General features: G+C 49.7%; 1 protein-coding gene across 2 annotated transcripts in view; it reads left to right on the top strand.

The window, feature by feature from the left end:
• lgi1b (leucine-rich, glioma inactivated 1b) overlaps nucleotides 1–17,283 on the top strand; it is a 69,848-nt gene that overhangs the window by 23,532 nt on the left and 29,033 nt on the right. The window lies entirely within an intron of this gene.

The raw sequence follows: 17,283 nt of genomic DNA, 5'->3' as shown, positions 1-17,283 counted from the left end.
GGAGACGATATAGGGTCGGGGGTGGTGGTGATGGTCACTGGGGAACCTGCGGTAGCCAAATCCCGAAGGGAGACTGTCCTGCCGCCCCTTAATGGGGCAATGGGAGAGGGGAAGTTCCAGGAGGGGGCGCATGCGGTCGGGGTCCGGCCCCAGGACCCCGTTTTCCACCACGTAGCCAAGGATGGCTAGGCGGGTTGTGCGGAAAACGCATTTCTCCTTGTTATATGTGAGGTTAAGGAGCTTAGCGGTGTGAAGGAAGTGTCGGAGGTTAGCATCATGGTCCTGCTGGTTATGGCCACAGATGGTGACATTATGCAGATATGGGAACGTGGCCCGCAGCCCATATTGGTCAACCATTCGGTCCATCTCCCGTTGGAAGACTGAGACCCCATTGGTGACGCCACTGAGGAAGTGGTGGAGGCGGCCATCTGCCTCGAAGGCAGTGTATTGGCGGTCCTCCAGGCGGATAGGAAGATGGACTTCAAGTCAACAGTGGAGAAGACTCGACACTGTGCAATCTGATTGACCATATCGAGCTGCGTGTACCGGTTGATCGTCTGACTGTAGTCGATGACCATCCAGTGCTTCTCCGCAGTCTTGACGACGACCACTTGGGCTCTCCAGGGGCTGGTACTGGCCTATATGATCCCTTCCTGCAGGAGTCGCTGGACCCCTGACCTGATAAAGGCTTTGTCCCGGGCACTGTATCGTCTGTTCCTAGTAGCGACGGGCTTACAGTCAGGGGTGAGGTTAGCGAAGAGAGGGTGGAGCGACCTTAAGGGTCGCGAGGCTACAGACAGTGAGGGGGGGGGGGGCAGGGGTCCACCGAACTTCAAGGTAAGGCTTCGGAGGTGGCACTGAAAATCAAGACCCAGTAATAGGGCAGCGCAGAGGTGAGGGAGGACGTAGAGCTTGAAATTAGCGTACTCTACGCCCTGTACCGAAAGTGTTGCGACACAATACCCCTGGATCTCCACGGAATGTGATCCGGATGCCAGGGAGATTTTCTGGTTCGCGGATAAAATTGGTAGGGAGCAGGTCCTTACCGTATCTGGGTGGATGAAGCTGTCAGTGCTCCCGGAGTCGGAAGAGGCAGGCCGTCTCGTTCCCGTTAATCCGGATGGCCATCATGGATTTAGTGAGGTGATGAGGTCGAGACTGTTCGAGGGTGATGGAGGCGAGCTTCGGAAGGTGGGTGGGTTGGTCGAGAGTAGCGGAGGCCAGCGTACGACTGGGTGAGGAGGGGTTCCGGGAGGCGGCGGGGTGATTCCAAGATGGCGGTCCCCACGGGTCGCACGTGGCGGGTGGCATCGAAGATGGCAGCCTCCATGGGCCGCACGTGGCGGATGACGTGGTAGATGGGGGCAGTCCCGACAGGCAACACGCAGCGCTGCTGCTATAGAATTTACAGTGCAGAAGGAGGCCATTCGGCCCATCAAGTCTGCACCGGCCCTTACAAAGAGCACCCTACGCAAGCTCACGCATCTACCCTATCCGCATAACCCCCACTTAACCTTTTTGGGCACGAAGGGTAATTTAGCATGGCCAATCCACCTAACCCGCACATCTTTGGATTGTGGGAGAAAACCGGAGCACCCGGAGGAAACCCACACAGACACTGGGAGAACGTGCAGACTCCGCACAGACAGTGACCCAGCCGGGAATCGAACCTGGGACCCTGGAGCTGTGAAGCAATTATGCTAACCACGATGCTACCGTGCTGCCCGTGCTAACCATTATGCTGCTGCTGGGTTTGGAAACTTTAGGAACAGGTCGGGCCTGGCAGACCTTGGCGAAGTGGCCCTTCTTTCCGCACCCGTTGCAGATCGCGCTCCGTGCTGGGCAGCGTTGCCTGGGATGCTTACCCTGGCCACAGAAGTAGCATCTCGGGCCTCCGGAGTTGGTGGATTGATGCGCGGCACAGGCACGTGACGCACCCGGGTCGTGTGATGGCGGTTTCCACAACGTCCACGAGGGTGCCGCGTGGTCGGAGGTGAAGGCATCCATGTTATGGAATGCCACTTCCAGCGAACTCGAGAGCTGCACTGTCTCTTGGAGGCCTAGTGTACCCCCTTCTAGCAGGCGCTGGCGGATGTAGTTAGATTTCATGCCAACAACATAGGCGTCCCTGACCAGCAGCTCCGTGGACAGCCGATACCGCCTGACAACTACAGTTCCGGCCGAGTACCCGCAAGGCGCTCAGGAATTCGGCCTGCGATTCTCCGCGGCGTTGACGCCTCGTGGCAAGGAGGTGCCTAGCATACACCTCATTTACTGCCTTTACATACTGCCACTTCAGCAGCGTTATCGCCTCCGCGTACGAGACAGCGTCCCTGATAAGGAGGAAAACCTGCGGGCTTACCCGGGCGTTGAGGACTCGAAGCTTGTGGATGACGTCGACGGCAGATTCAAGGTAAGCTTCGAAGCAGCTTAGCCAGTGCTCGAATGTCGCAGTGGTGTCGGCTGCTTGGGGGTCCTGTTCCAGGCAATCAGGTTTGAGTGATGCATCCATCTTAATCGTTTAGCTTAGTAAATTGATGTGCCATCAATTATAACAAAGACGAGTTGTGGAACAAAACTGTGGCTTTAATAAGCTAAACGAGAACCTGCTGGCAACTGATCCCGAACTGGGGCAGGGCCAGAGGTCGGCACCCTTTATACCGAGACTGAGGGGAGGAGCCACAGGCAGAGCCAGCAGAGACAACAAATAATATATACAAGACAGTAACAGTGGTTTACCACAATATACATAATACAGTAACAGTGGTTTACCACAGCCATACCTCAGGAAATCATCTTTATACTGCTTTGTTCCTGATTTCAGCTTCTTCTTAAAGGGCTGTTAACCTGAGGCCCTGGAGCTCACACCAGCATTCTTTTGTCCTGTTATGGCTTCTCCTGAGCTGCTCTTTCCAGCAGATTTAGTTGTGAGATCTTGACCTGTTTGTGTCTCTGGCCCTCTCTTCCTTATTATGAAACGATTCATTTTAAATTCTTCAGTCCTGTTGCTTGCTTGCTGTGAACAAAACGGAGGAATCTACTCAGTGATTTCACACCCAGAGCAGTGATATCAGTGTATGGGGCGTGTGACCTGCTCTCTGCCGCTGCTTCTGACGGGAAGACCCCATCGATTTAAAAAAAATTCTGCTCCTGGGACAGTGCGCTGGTGTCAGAAAGAAGCAGTCTGGCCCATTGGGATCCGGGCCTGTGCATTGCTACATCCGGCTGAAGGGGCATGCATGCCGGTCATGCCATTATCTTCTTCCCGTGATCAGGAATGCCGTGACCGATTGCTGCATGACCCATGCGTGACCTACCTGCGGGTCGCGACCCTGAGTTTCAAAATGACTGGTCTATGCTTATGTTGTAAAAGCTTTGTGGAAATCATGGTACGGCAGCTTGGTGCAACTGTCAGCTCTTAATCAAAAGTTGATGGGTTTCAATCACACACCAGAACTTGAGCATATAAATTAGTCTGGCACTTCACTGCAGTTCTGATGGAGTACTGCATTGTCAGAGCTACCCTCTTCTGGTTAAGACATTAGATTGAGCAATGTAAAGAACATTCCCCATGATACTGCATGGTTGGCAGAGGATTACCGACAGATTTAAGGGATAAGTTCACAAATGAAGTGTCTCATGCTTACTTCTCAATCCATTCACAGTTGTCTCCTGAATTGCTTCTATTCTGTTGCATTATTTCACAACTAATTATTACTATGCCATATCTCATGTTTTGTCATAAATCTGCACATGTTCATTTCTGTAATCAAAGAAATTACAATTAATTGCTGTACAGCAAAAAACAAATTCCAAGATTGACCTTCAGTACAAATGGGCGTACAGCCTGACCTTTACAGTAGCAATTGCACACTATAAATAAAGCATACATTTTTAAAAAACACATCCCGTGACTCAGCACACTATCATTTTACCGAGCCCTCAGAGCTGAAACTTTGCTTTGAGTACAGCCTCAACTGATGAAAATAATCTCTGTTGTGTTTACTGTAACATCCTAAATAAAATCCATTGTGTTTAATAAATATGAGGAAACAGCTGGACATTGAAATCAGCACAAGGTCAAATCAACAGTTTTATTTTTATGGGAAATGACTCACATTGCCCTGTATAGTTTATTATCCCCGTGACCTGAATCAGATTTTCATGCCCATTGTAAATACATTTCTTCAATCTGCGGCAAGCCCTGACGTGGGCCGATTGGCTAAAAAGATACAGAACAGCACTTAAGAGAACTCGAGTTATTTTAACATAATACAAAACGAAGAACAGCACTTCACCACATCAGTGGGTTATCTAACTCAAATTAAACATGATCATTTCTGTTTATCCCTACAGTCCAAGCTTTTGTCAATGAGGCACGATCAATTTGACTAAAGACGAAAGTTGAATCCAAACTGAGGCTTTATTGCTATCAGATGCTAGCAGGGGGCAGCACGGTAGCACAAGTGAAGAGCACTGTGCCTTCACAGCGCCAAGGTCCCAGGTTCGATTCCCTGCTGGGTCACTGTCTGTGCGGAGTCTGCACGTTCTCCCCGTGTCTGTGTGGGTTTCCTCCGGGTGCTCCGGTTTCCTCCCACAGTCCAAAGACGTGCAGGTTAGGTGGATTGGCCATGCTAAATTGCCCTTAGTCTCCAAAAAGGTTAGGAGGGGTTATTGAGTTAAGGGGATAGGGTGGAAGTGAGGGCTTAAGTGGGTCGGTGCAGACTCGATTGGCCAAATGGCCTGTATGTTCTATGTTCTATGTGTGGCCTCCCACAGCAGTTGGCGAAATGGCTGCGAGCAGGAGGCCACGCATATTTATACCCCGCCTCCTGGGCGGAGCCAGCAGGCAGGGGCCACAAGCGAACCTGTAGTGCAGGTTTACCGTACATCCTCTAATATAGGTACAACAGTGGTTTACCACATTCACCACCTGTTAAAATTGAGTCCAGCGGGGGTGGTGGATAACTATATACAATAATGATTTTAATATTTACAAAGCAAAACAAATGTCCTTTGACGTCCGGTGGACCGGTCAGAGGTTCAGCCGGTCTGGGGCCTAGATGGTCCTTTGGGAGCGACGAAGTGGTGATGGCGATGTTGGTGCTGACCTGGTCGAAGGTGACTCCAGGAGCGTGCTGAAATCCCCTTCATCGACGGGCATGGGCAGGGGGAGAACGGATGGTCCTGGGGGGGGAGGGGGGTTGTGAGCGACGGGGAGGGGAGGGTGGCGACAGGGGTGGTGTGGGGGTGGAGGTCCCTGGTGCCAGGTCCCTGAGGGAGACAGTATCCTGGTGGCCGTCGGGGAATGCCACGTAGGCGTATTGGGGGTTTGCGTGGAGCAAGTGTACCCTCTCCACTAAGGGGTCCGCCTTGTGGAGTTGGACACGTTTACGGAGAAGCACGATTCCCGGAGCTGTGAGCCAAGCCGGGAGCGACACCCCGGATGTGGACTTCCTGGGGAAGGCAAAAAGACGTTCATGCGGTGTATTGTTCGTGGCAGTGCAGAGTAATGAGCGAATGGAATGTATTGCATCAGGGAGGACCACTTGCCAGCGGGAGGCCGGGAGGTTTCTGGACCGTAGGGCCAGCTGGACGGCCCTCCATACCGTCCCATTCTCTCTTTCTACATGTCCGTTTCCCCGGGGGTTGTAGCTTGTCGTTCTGCTGGAGGCGATACCCATGCTCAGCAGGAACTGACGCAGCTCATCACTCATGAATGAGGATCCCCTATCACTGTGGATGTAGGCGGGGAAACGGAACAGAGTGAAGATCAAATTGAGGGCTTTAATAACGGTGGCAGGCATCATGTCGGGGCATGGGATGGCGAAGGAGAACCGGGAGTATTCATCGATCACACTGAGGAAATATGTGTGACGATCGGTGGAGGGAAGGGGGCCTTTGAAGTCCATGCTGAGGCGTTCAAAGGGGCAGGAGGCCTTCACCAGATGTGCGCGGTCTGGCCGGTAGAAGTGCGGCTTGCACTCCGCACAGACTTGCCAGTCCCTGGTGATTGTCCTTCCGCGATGCTGAGGATGTCGTGGATAGCACGTTTAGCGAGTTGGTCACACCGCAGGTGAAAGGTACTGAGGGAGATCGAAAATGGGTGACCAAAAGACAGAGCAAGAGTAGGAAGGCTGTGCAGGTGTCCTCTGCGGTCATCTCCCTGCAAAACAGATATACCGTTTTGGATACTGTTGAGGGAGATGGCTCACCAGGGGAAGGCAGCAGCAGCCAGGTTCATGGCACCGTGGCTGGCTCTGCTGCGCAGCTGGGCAGGAAGAAGAATGGCAGGGCTATAGTGATAGGGGACTCAATTATAAGGGGAATAGACAGGCGGTTCAAGTGGAAGACCCTCACCAATAAATTCTGGTGGAGAGGAAACCCGAGACACTACACGTGTAGTGTCTCCCACCCGCCCTCCTCCTCTAACCTAATAATAAAACCCACTGGTGTGAGGTAAGTACCATATTTTATTATTATTATTTTTTTTTTTAATTTAATTTATTTGTTAGCCAGATCTTGGTTGAAAGTTAGAGGGATGGCAGGGAAGGGAGTGCAATGTTCCTCCTGCAGGATGTTTGAGGTGAGGGATGCCGTTAGTGTCCCTGCTGATTTTACCTGCAGGAAGTGCTGCCATCTCCAGCTCCTCCAAGACGAGTTAGGGAACTGGAGCTGGAGTTGGAAGAACTTCGGATCATTCGGGAGGCAGAGGGGGTCATAGATAGCAGCTTCAGGGAATTAGTTACACCAAAGATTGGAGATAGATGGGTAACTGTAAGAGGGACTGGGAAAAAGCAGTCAGTGCAGGGATGCCCTGCGGTCGTTCCCCTGAGAAACAAGTATGCCGTTTTGGATACTTGTGGGGGGGACGACTTACCAGGGGTAAGCCATGGGGTACGGGCCTCTGGCACGGAGTCTGTCCCTGTTGCTCAGAAGGGAAGGGGGGAGAGGAGCAGAGCATTAGTAATTAGGGACTCGATAGTCAGGGGCACAGATAGGAGATTTTGTGGGAGCGTGAGAGACTCACGTTTGGTATGTTGCCTCCCAGGTGCAAGGGTACGTGATGTCTCGGATCGTGTTTTCCGGGTCCTTAGGGGGGAGGGGGGAGCAGCCCCAAGTCGTGGTCCACATTGGCACTAACGACATAGGTAGGAAAGGGGACAAGGATGTCAGGCAGGCTTTCAGGGAGCTAGGATGGAAGCTCAGAACTAGAACAAACAGAGTTGTTATCTCTGGGTTGTTGCCTGTGCCACGTGATAGTGAGATGAGGAATGGGGAGAGAGAGCAATTAAACACGTGGCTACAGGGATGGTGCAGGCGGGAGGGATTCAGATTTCTGGATAACTGGGGCTCTTTCTGGGGAAGGTGGGACCTCTACAGACAGGATGGTCTACATCTGAACCTGAGGAGCACAAATATCCTGGGGGGGAGATTTGTTAGTGCTCTTTGGGGGGGTTTAAACTAATGCAGCAGGGGCATGGGAACCTGGATTGTAGTTTTAGGGTAAGGGAGAATGAGAGTATAGAGGTCAGGAGCACAGATTTGACGTTGCAGGAGGGGGCCAGTGTTCAGGTAGGTGGTTTGAAGTGTGTCTACTTCAATGCCAGGAGTATACGAAATAAGGTAGGGGAACTGGCAGCATGGGTTGGTACCTGGGACTTCGATGTTGTGGCCATTTCGGAGACATGGATAGAGCAGGGACAGGAATGGATGTTGCAGGTTCCGGGGTTTAGGTGTTTTAGTAAGCTCAGAGAAGGAGGCAAAAGAGGGGGAGGTGTGGCGCTGCTAGTCAAGAGCAGTATTACGGTGGCGGAGAGGATGCTCGATGGGGACTCATCTTCCGAGGTAGTATGGGCTGAGGTTAGAAACAGGAAAGGAGAGGTCACACTGTTGGGAGTCTTCTATAGGCCTCCAAATAGTTCTAGGGATGTAGAGGAAAGGATGGCGAGGATGATCCTGGATAAGAGCGAAAGTAACAGGGTAGTTATTATGGGAGACTTTAACTTTCCAAATATTGACTGGAAAAGATATAGTTTGAGTACATTAGATGGGTCGTTTTTTGTACAGTGTGTGCAGGAGGGTTTCCTGACACAATATGTTGACAGGCCAACAAGAGGCGAGGCCACGTTGGATTTGGTTTTGGGTAATGAACCAGGCCAGGTGTTGGATTTGGAGGTAGGAGAGCACTTTGGGGACAGTGACCACAATTCGGTGACGTTTACGTTAATGATGGAAAGGGATAAGTATACACCGCAGGGCAAGAGTTATAGCTGGGGGAAGGGCAATTATGATGCCATTAGACATGACTTGGGGGGGGGGATAAGGTGGAGAAGTAGGCTGCAAGTGTTGGGCACACTGGATAGTGGAGCTTGTTCAAGGATCAGCTACTGCGTGTTCTTGATAAGTATGTACCGGTCAGGCAGGGAGGAAGGCGTCGAGCGAGGGAACCGTGGTTTACCAAAGAAGTGGAATCTCTTGTTAAGAGGAAGAAGGAGGCCTATGTGAAGATGAGGTGTGAAGTTTCAGTTGGGGCGATGGATAGTTACAAGGTAGCGAGGAAGGATCTAAAGAGAGAGCTAAGACGAGCAAGGAGGGGACATGAGAAGTATTTGGCAGGTAGGATCAAGGAAAACCCAAAAGCTTTCTATAGGTATGTCAGGAATAAGCGAATGACGAGGGAAAGAGTAGGACCAGTCAAGGACAGGGATGGGAAGTTGTGTGTGGAGTCTGAAGAGATAGGCGAGATACTAAATGAATATTTTTCGTCCGTATTCACTCAGGAAAAAGATAATGTTGTGGAGGAGAATGCTGAGACCCAGGCTAATAGAATAGATGGCATTGAGGTACGTAGGGAAGAGGTGTTGGCAATTCTGGACAGGCTGAAAATAGATAAGTCCCCGGGACCTGATGGGATTTATCCTAGGATTCTCTGGGAGGCCAGGGAAGAGATTGCTGGACCTTTGGCTTTGATTTTTATGTCATCATTGGCTACAGGAATAGTGCCAGAGGACTGGAGGACAGCAAATGTGGTCCCTTTGTTCAAAAAGGGGAGCATAGACAACCCCGGCAACTATAGACCAGTGAGCCTTACTTCTGTAGTGGGTAAAGTCTTGGAGGGGATTATAAGAGACAAGATTTATAATCATCTAGATAGGAATAATATGATCAGGGATAGTCAGCATGGCTTTGTGAAGGGTAGGTCATGCCTCACAAACCTTATCGAGTTCTTTGAGAAGGTGACTGAACAGGTAGACGAGGGTAGAGCAGTTGATGTGATGTATATGGATTTCAGCAAAGCGTTTGATAAGGTTCCCCACGGTAGGCTATTGCAGAAAATACGGAGGCTGGGGATTGAGGGTGATTTAGAGATGTGGATCAGAAATTGGCTAGCTGAAAGAAAACAGGGTGGTGGTTGATGGGAAATGTTCAGAATGGAGTTCAGTTACAAGTGGAGTACCACAAGGATCTGTTCTGGGGCCGTTGCTGTTTGTCATTTTTATCAATGACCTAGAGGAAGGCGCAGAAGGGTGCGTGAGTAAATTTGCAGACGATACTAAAGTCGGTGGTGTTGTCGATAGTGTGGAAGAATGTAGCAGGTTACAGAGGGATATAGATAAGCTGCAGAGCTGGGCTGAGAGGTGGCAAATGGAGTTTAATGTAGAGAAGTGTGAGGTGATTCACTTTGGAAGGAATAACAGGAATGTGGAATATTTGGCTAATGGTAAAGTTCTTGGAAGTGTGGATGAGCAGAGGGATCAAGGTGTCCGTGTACATAGATCCCTGAAAGTTGCCACCCAGGTTGATAGGGTTGTGAAGAAGGCCTATGGAGTGTTGGCCTTTATTGGTAGAGGGATTGAGTTCCGGAGTCAGGAGGTTATGTTGCAGCTGTACAGAACTCTGGTACGGCCGCATTTGGAGTATTGCGTACAGTTCTGGTCACCGCATTCTAGGAAGGACGTGGAGGCTTTGGAGCGGGTGCAGAGGAGATTTACAAGGATGTTGCCTGGTATGGAGGGAAAATCTTATGAGGAAAGGCTGATGGACTTGAGGTTGTTTTCGTTGGAGAGAAGAAGGTTAAGAGGAGACTTAATAGAGGCATACAAAATGATCAGGGGGTTGGATAGGGTGGACAGTGAGAGCCTTCTCCCGCGGATGGAAATGGCTGGCACGAGAGGACATAGCTTTAAACTGAGGGGTAATAGATATAGGACAGAGGTCAGAGGTAGGTTCTTTACGCAAAGAGTAGTGAGGCCGTGGAATGCCCTACCTGCTACAGTAGTGAACTCGCCAACATTGAGGGCATTTAAAAGTTTATTGGATAAACATGGATGATAATGGCATAGTGTAGGTTAGATGGCTTTTGTTTCGGTGCAACATCGTGGGCCGAAGGGCCTGTACTGCGCTGTATCGTTCTATGTTCTATGTTCTGCGGATGTTTGCTAGAGCTGTTGGGGAGAGTTTAAACTAATGTGGCAAGGGGATGGGAACCGATGCAGGAAGTTGGAAGGTAGTAAAACAGGGACAGAAACAAAAGGCAGTAAGGAGGAAAGTGTAAGGCAGAGAAGCCATAGTCAAAAATCAAAAAGGGCGACAGTACAAGGTACAGTGACTGAGGGGAGCTCAGTAAATAGGACCAGGAATACTAAAAGGAATAAAACGGGAAGTGAAAACATTAATGGTAAGCGACGCAGCAGGTTGTTACATGATGATATGGGTTCAACGACAAGGAAAATTAGGAGAAAGGTTAAGAGGAAATACACCTTAGGAGAGGTTACTGATCGACGTGTTAAGATTCAGAACAGAGTGTACTTTACCTGAATGCTCGTAGTATTCGGAATAAGGTAAATGAGTTGATGGCTCAAATCATCGTGAATGACTATGATTTAGTGGCCATTACTGAAACATGGTTAAAGGATGGTCACGACTGGGAGTTAAATATCCGAGGGTATCAAACTATTCGGAAGGACAGAGTGGATGGTAAGGGAGGTGGTGTAGCCCTGTTATTTAAGGATGACATCCGGGCAACAGTAAGGGATGACATTGGTGCTATGGAGGATAAGGTTGAATCCATTTGGGTGGAAATCAGGAATAGTAAGGCGAAAAAGTCACTGATAGGAGAAGTCTATAGGTCACCAAATAGTAACATTATGGTGGGGCTGGCAATAAACAAAGAAATAACTGATGCATGTAGAAATGGTACAGCAGTTATCATGGGGGATTTTAATCTACATGTCGATTGGTTTAACCAGGTCGGTCAAGGCAGCCTTGAGGAGTTTATAGAATGTATCCGCGATAGTTGCCTAGAACAGTATGTAATGGAACCTACGAGGGAACAAGCGGTCCTAGATCTGGTCCTGTGTAATGAGACAGGATTGATTCAGGATCTCATAGTTAGGGATCCTCTTGGAAGGAGCGATCACAATATGGTGGAATTTAAAATACAGATGGAGGGTGAGAAGGTAAAATCAAGCACTAGTGTTTTGTGCTTAAACAAAGGAGATTACAATGGGATGAGAGAAGAACTAGCTAAGATAGATTGGGAGCAAAGACTTTATGGTGAAACAGTTGAGGAACAGTGGAGAACCTTCCAAGTGATTTTTCACAGTGCTCAGCAAAGGTTTATACCAACAAAAAAAAAGGACGGTAAAAAGAGGGAAAATCGACCGTGGATATCTAAGGAAATAAGGGAGAGTATCAAATTGAAGGAAAAAACACACAAAGTAGCAAAGATGAGTGGGAGACTAGAGGACTGGGAAATCTTTAGGGGGCAACAGAAAGCTACTAAAAAAGCTATAAAGAAGAGTAAGATAGATTATGAGAGTAAACTTGCTCAGAATATAAAAACAGATAGTAAAAGTTTCTACAAATATATAAAACAAAAAAGAGTGGCTAAGGTAAATATTGGTCCTTTAGAGGATGAGAAGGGAGATTTAATAATGGGAGATGAGGAAATGGCTGAGGAACTGAACAGGTTTTTTGGGTCGGTCTTCACAGTGGAAGACACAAATAACATGCCAGCGACTGATGGAAATGAAGCTATGACAGGTGAGGACCTTGAGAGGATTGTTATCACCAAGGAGGTAGTGATGGGCCAGCTAATGGGGCTAAAGGTAGACAAGTCTCCTGGACTTGATGGAATGCATCCCAGAGTGCTAAAAGAGATGGCTAGGGAAATTGCAAATGCACTAGTGATAATTTACCAAAATTCACTAGACTCTGGGGTGGTCCCGGCGGATTGGAAATTAGCAAACGTGACACCACTGTTTAAAAAAGGAGGTAGGCAGAAAGCGGTAATTATAGGCCAGTGAGCTTAACTTCGGTAGTAGGGAAGATGCTGGAATCTATCATGAAGGAAGAAATAGCGAGGCATCTGGACGGAAACTGTCCCATTGGGCAGACGCAGCATGGGTTCATAAAGGGCAGGTCGTGCCTAACTAATTTAGTGGAATTTTTTGAGGACATTAACAGTGCGGTAGATAACGGGGAGCCAATGGATGTGGTATATCTGGATTTCCAGAAAGCCTTTGACAAGGTGCCACACAAAAGGTTGCTGCATAAGATAAAGATGCATGGCATTAAGGGGAAAGTAGTAGCATGGATAGAGGATTGGTTAATTAATAGAAAGCAAAGAGTGGGGATTAATGGGTGTTTCTCTGGTTGGCAATCAGTAGCTAGTGGTGTCCCTCAGGGATCAGTGTTGGGCCCACAACTGTTCACAATTTACATAGATGATTTGGAGTTGGGGACCAAGGGCAATGTGTCCAAATTTGCAGACGACACTAAGATAAGTGGTAAAGCAAAACGTGCAGAGGATACTGGAAGTCTTCAGAGGGATTTGGATAGGCTAATTGAATGGGCTAGGGTCTGGCAGATGGAATACAATGTTGACAAATGTGAGGTTATCCATTTTGGTAGGAATATCAGCAAAAGGGATTATTATTTAAATGATAAAATATTAAAACATGCTGCTGTGCAGAGAGACCTGGGTGTGCTAGTGCATGAATCGCAAAAAGTTGGTTTACAGGTGCAACAGGTGATTAAGAAGGCAAATGGAATTTTGTCCTTCATTGCTAGAGGGATGGAGTTTAAGACTAGGGAGGTTATGCTGCAATTGTATAAGGGGTTAGTGAGGCCACACCTGTGTTCAGTTTTGGTCTCCTTACTTGAGAAAGGACGTACTGGCACTGGAGGGTGTGCAGAGGAGATTCACTAGGTTAATCCCAGAGCTGAAGGGGTTGGATTACGAGGAGAGGTTGAGTAGACTGGGACTGTACTCGTTGGAATTTAGAAGGATGAGGGGGGGATTTTATAGAAGCATATAAGATTATGAAGGGAATAGATAGGATAGATGCGGGCAGGTTGTTTCCACTGGCGGGTGAAAGCAGAACTAGGGGGCATAGCCTCAAAATACGGGGAAGTAGATTTAGGACTGAGTTTAGGAGGAACTTCTTCACCCAAAGGGTTGTGAATCTATGGAATTCCTTGCCCAGTGAAGCAGTAGAGGCTCCTTCATTAAATGTTTTTAAGATAAAGATAGATAGTTTTTTGAAGAATAAAGGGATTAAGGGTTATGGTGTTCGGGCCGGAAAGTGGAGCTGAGTCCACAAAAGATCAGCCATGAGCTCATTGAATGGTGGAGCAGGCTCGAGGGGCCAGATGGCCTACTCCTGCTTCTAGTTCTTATGTTTCCTCAATGGAGGAGGGCAAATTTTGTGCCTTAATGAAGTGGTACAACCGTGTGACCTCTGGATGACAAAGGCTGTCGTGCAGGGTCTGGAGTCGGTCTACCTGTGCGCTGGCACATGTACCTCGTGATAGGGCGTCTGGGGGCTTGTTGAGTTTGCCAGGGCGATACTTAATCTCGTAATTATAGGTGGAGAGCTCGATTCTCCACCGCAAAATTTTATCATTTTGATCTTGCCCCACTGTGTTGTTGAACATGAAGGCTACCGACCGTTGGTCAGTGAGGAGAGTGAATCTCCTGCTGGCCAGGTAATGCCTCCAATGCCGCACAGCTTCAACGATAGCTTGGGCCTCTTTTTTGACAAATGAGTGCCGAATTTCAGAGGCATGAAGGGTGCGGGCAAAGAATGCCACGGGCCTGCCTGCCTGATTCAGGGTGGCGGCAAGGGCGGCGTTTGATGCGTCGCTTTCTACTTGGAAGGGCAGTGTTTCATCTACAGTGTGCATTGTGGCTTTGGCAATATCAGCTCTGATCCGGGCGAAGGCCTGTTGGGCCTCGGCTGTCAGGGGGAAATGAGTGGACTGTATGAGTGGGCGGGCCTTGTCATCATAGTTTGGGACCCACTGAGCGTAATATGAAAAGAACCCCAGGTAGCGTTTGAGGGCCTTGGCGCAGTGGGGGAGGGGGAGCTCCATGAGGGGGCGCATGCGTTTGGGATCTTGCCCCAGAACTCCGTTCTGGACCACATAGCCGAGGATGGCTAAGCGGTTTGTGCAGAACACGCACTTCCCCTTGTTGTAAGTGAGGTATAGGAGAGTAGCGGTGCGGAGAAATTTAGCACGGTTGGCGTCATGGTCCTGCTGATCATGGCCGCAGATGGTGACATTGTCTAGGTACAGAAACGTGGCCCGCAAACCGTACCGGTCGGCCATTCGGTCCATCTCCCTTTGGAAGACCGAGACCCCGTTAGTGACACCGAAGGAGACCCTAAGGAAGTGGTATAGGCGGCCGTCTGCCTCAAAGGCGGTGTATGGACGGTCCGATTTACGGTTTCGGGAGCTGGTGGTAGGCAGATTTCAGGTCTACCGTTGAGAAGACCCGGTACTGTGCAATCTGGTTAACCATGTCAGATATGCGTGGGGGTGGGTACGCGTCAAGCTGCGTGTACCAGTTGATGGTCTGGCTGTAGTCCACGACCATTTGGTGTTTCTCCCCAGTTTTAACTACTACCACTTCAGCTCTCCAGGGTCTGTTGCTGGCCTCGATGATGCCTTCCTGAAGCAGCCGCTGGACTTCAGACCTGATGAAGGTCTTGTCCTGGGACCTGTACCGTCTGCTCCTGGTGGCGACGGGTTTGCAATCTGGAGTTAGATTGGCAAAAAGGGTAGGTGGGTGGACCTTTAGGGTCGCGAGGCCGCACACAGTAAGGGGTGGTAAGGGTCCGCCGAAATTCAGGGATAGGCTCTGGAGGTTACACTGGAAATCCAGGCCGAGGATTAGTGCAGCGCAGAGGTTAGGGAGAACGTAGAGTCGGAAGCCGTGGAATTCTACGCCCTGGACCGTGAGCGTGACCGTACAGTACCCCCGGATCACTACGCAATGGGTCCGGAGGCCAGGGAGATTTTTTGATTGGCGGGGTGTATCGTGAGGGAGCAGCGCCTTACCGTATCCGGGTGTATGAAACATTCGGTGCTGCCGGAGTCCAGCAGGCAAGAGGTTACATGGCCGTCGACTTTCACGCTGGTGGATGCGTTGGTCAGTTTATGCGGGCGAGACTGTTCGAGTGACGTGGAGGCGAGCCTTGGTTGGTCGTCAGGTAATGGGGCGGCTGTTGAGTTCAGGTCCTGGAACGCTGGTGGTGCCCATGAGGGGTAGACAAGATGGCGGTGCCCGAAGATCTTGCGGGTTACAAAATGGCGGCACTCATGGAACGCAAGTTGCGGGGTGGGACAAGATGGTGGCACCCATGAAACGCACGTGTTGCGCGGAGGGGAAGATGGTGGCGCCACTGGTCGCACGTGGTCTGGGGGGGAGGAGGAGATGGCGGCGCCCATTGTCTGTGACGGGGGGGGGGTTCGATCGCGGCTACTGAGCGGTCCTGGCACACCGCAGCGAAGTGGCCCTTCTTCCCGCAGGCTTTACAAAGGGCACGGTGGGCCGGGCAGCGTTGGTGGGGGTGCTTTTGCTGGCCGCAAAAATAGCATTGGGGCCCCCCGGGGTTCGCTGGCTAGCATGTAGCGCAGGCGTATTGGGTGGGCAGTGCCCCCGCTGGGGCGGCTGTCTGTGGGGTCCACGAAGCGTTGGAGGGGTGGGCCGCGTGGCTGGGTGCGTAGGACTGTACATTGCGCAGGGCGACCGTCATGGAGAGCGCTAGCATTTTAGTCTCTGCGAGGTCGCACGTGGCTGTATGGAGCCACTGGCGTATGATATCTGACCCAATTCCAGTCACAAAGGCATAAGGAGATCTGAGTGTTCCTTGGCTGTAACGTCCTGGCAGTCACAGTCCCGGACTAGTGGGATTAGGGCCCTCCAGAAGTCTTCTATGGACTCACCAGGTAGTTGAGAGTGAGCACGTGTCTGGCGAAGAGCGTGTTTGTCTTCTGCTCGTAGTTGGCCTTGAGTCGAGTCATGGCTTCGGTGTAGTTTGGCGCATCCTGGATTAGTGGGAAGACTTTGGAGCTCAGCCTGGAATATAAGATCTGAATCTGCTGAGCCTCCGGAACAGGGGTTGATGCTGCGTTGATATACGCTTCGAAGCAAGCTAGCCAGTGCTGGAAGTCCTTTCTGGCGTCGCTTGAGTGCGGATCCAGCTGCAGGCAATCCAGTTTAATACGGAGGTCCATCCTTCGAAAACTGACAGCAATAAATTGAGGCACGATCAATTTGACTAAAGACGAAAGTTGAATCCAAACAGAGGTTTTATTGCTATCAGATGTGTGGCCTCCCACAGCAGCTGGCGAAATGGCTGCGAGCAGGAGGACATGCATATTTATACCCCGCCTCCTGGGTGGAGCCAGCAGGCAGGGGCCACAGGCGAACCTGTAGTGCAGGTTTACCGTACATTCTCTAATATAGGTACAACAGTGGTTTACCAGTCAGTATTGCTGCTTGAAAATCTCACAGTATGCTGTTTCAAAATCTCCCTGATCACCCGAATTAGTACAATTTACAGCCAAAAAAAGTATCAAAGGCATCACAGTGGCTGTGTGAAGTATTTTTTGAAGACCAAGATGTTCTAATCAGTTGCTTGTTGTTTACATCCTGTGGCGAAACAACATTAATGTTAGCTTTTTTAAAGTTTTATTTGTGGTCTAATGCTCTCCTGCCATAGAATGTTGTGGGACTAGTGTTATGCACTAGAAAATGTTTGTCATAAAATGTGAATGTACACTATAAACATAACCTGGAATAGCAAGTATACCGAGCCACCTCATGTACTGCATTGGAAAAAACTTTATGCAATGTCAAATTTGAACTGTTATGTAATGTGCTTTTAAAAACGTTATTAATCAAGTTAGTTTTGCAAAAAGTAATGTTTTAATTGCCTATATTTTCAGTAGCCTATTTTGAAAAAAGTTTGTCAGTATGCAGTAAAA

The sequence above is a fragment of the Scyliorhinus torazame genome, chromosome 16 (genome assembly GCF_047496885.1).
Source record: "Scyliorhinus torazame isolate Kashiwa2021f chromosome 16, sScyTor2.1, whole genome shotgun sequence".
In the NCBI taxonomy this organism is placed as follows: domain Eukaryota; kingdom Metazoa; phylum Chordata; class Chondrichthyes; order Carcharhiniformes; family Scyliorhinidae; genus Scyliorhinus; species Scyliorhinus torazame.
This window is presented reverse-complemented; position numbering and strand designations above follow the sequence as displayed.